The sequence below is a fragment of the Sinocyclocheilus grahami genome, unplaced genomic scaffold, assembly GCF_001515645.1.
Source record: "Sinocyclocheilus grahami isolate Dianchi unplaced genomic scaffold, SAMN03320097.WGS_v1.1 scaffold236.1, whole genome shotgun sequence".
Lineage (NCBI taxonomy): Eukaryota > Metazoa > Chordata > Actinopteri > Cypriniformes > Cyprinidae > Sinocyclocheilus > Sinocyclocheilus grahami.
In genome coordinates, this window is record NW_015505415.1 from 309280 (window position 1) to 311205 (window position 1926).

The following is a 1926-nucleotide window of genomic DNA, read 5'->3' on the forward strand; positions in this document are numbered from 1 at the left end:
CACACACACACACACTCTCACACACACACACACTCTCACATACACACACACACACTCTCACACACACACACACTCACACACTCACTCTCTGACACACACACTCTCACACACACTCACTCTCACACACAAACACTCACGCGCTCACACACACACACACACACAGTAGCTGCCGTCTTTAAAGGGATTTCTGTGCTGCATACTGGCTTATTTGGAAACATTTACGTTCTTTATTTAATGCGAAACTAAAACTACTAAACTGCAACTACGGAAGTAGTTTTTGCTTTTCCTGTTGACTGGGAAACTTTTAGGCCTCTTAAAATGGTTTGCAAGACATGTTGGCAGTATTGGTTTCACCTTTCATAATAATACTGTAGATACTTGACATTGGAAACTCCTCGTTTCTCCCAAAGACATTTCAGATTTTTAGCGTTGTAACGATACTGACACGATCAACCTTTGAAGCAATATGAAACCTCTTACTGTTCTCTTAAAAGGTTTTGTGTGAAACCAGATGGTTTTAATTGAATTATGATCGTCACATTGGTCTTATTGCCATTATTGTTGCTATTTTCATAGTGCGGATTTTATTTTGGCAGTATTAGTGTCCATAAGGAATGACAAAGTGGAAATACTGTGTTTAAGACTTAAATTTGTCCTCTGTATTTCAGTGAATCTCACAAAATCTGTCAGTTCACATATATATACTGTATATATGTTTGTCCATATACATACATATACATTTTTAATATTGTAACATTTAATACAAAATCAAATTAATATTGATTTTTGTTTTTTTTTGCAATTTGACATTTCCCCTCTTTTATTATTATTATTTTGTAATTCTTTATGGATATATATATATATATAAACTGAAACAAGTGATGTTTAAATATTTTTAAATTATAAAATGTCTTATTTTTAGAGTGAAGTACGACCCTGGCAGGTTTTGTGAGATTCATGCTGTGTTTTGTCTTTGTTAATAATGAGTATATTGTAAAAGAAATCTCGCCAAACTCTGGAAAGAAGATGAGGTGTTTTTTAGCAGCATCATTCCTGTTGCCGATGACCTTTGAAATGTGACTCTGTCTTTATACGAACATTTGTTTTTCATCGATGTCCTGATTTATGTTCAGATTTACTGTATATGACGGTCATGAGGGTGTTCGTTACTTGTTGAATGTTTACAATTGACTGATTGTAAAACACGTGCAGAAGGCAGATGAGGAAAACCACGCTGTGCTCGTCTTATTTCACGTCTTAATGGATGTTTAAACGGAGTAAAGGGTGTTTTTGTGCTAATCAGGGCTAGTTTTCTGTGTTCGGTCATTAGGATGTTTAATCGAGTGTATTTATAGATCTCTCGCTGAGCACAGAGGATGGACTGACCTCACACGAGTTTGATGGAGATGTACAGAATCATAAGGAGTTATTGTGTATTATAATGTTCATTGCTCAGAGCTCCTCTGAACATTTCCCTGAATCGAAAGCTAGACTAAGCAAACTACAGAATATATTTTAAAAGGTAGCTTGGGAATGAAGAATCTAGCTTGCCGCTTTCATCTTCTCATTCGCCAAATAAATGATATACTTCATTTTCCAATGGTTTTCACGCACTCCATACGCTTCATAACACGATCTTTAATACGTGAACTCGTTCAGATGACGAGCAGATGATCACTGTGCTTGAAAATGCCATTCGGCCTCTTATGGACTTTGGTCAGGCCTGAAGTGTGTTTTTGAAGGTTTGAGTGAATATTGTGTTTGATTGGATACAGCTGGGATTTGTGTGGATGCTCACCATTTGTCTGCCATCGTCAATAAAACATACAGATTAAACTGAAATGAGAAAAGTGGAGTTTCTGTCGTGCCAAACAGCCCTTTTAGGATGATAATAATAATAATAATGAGCATAACAGCTAGTCTTTG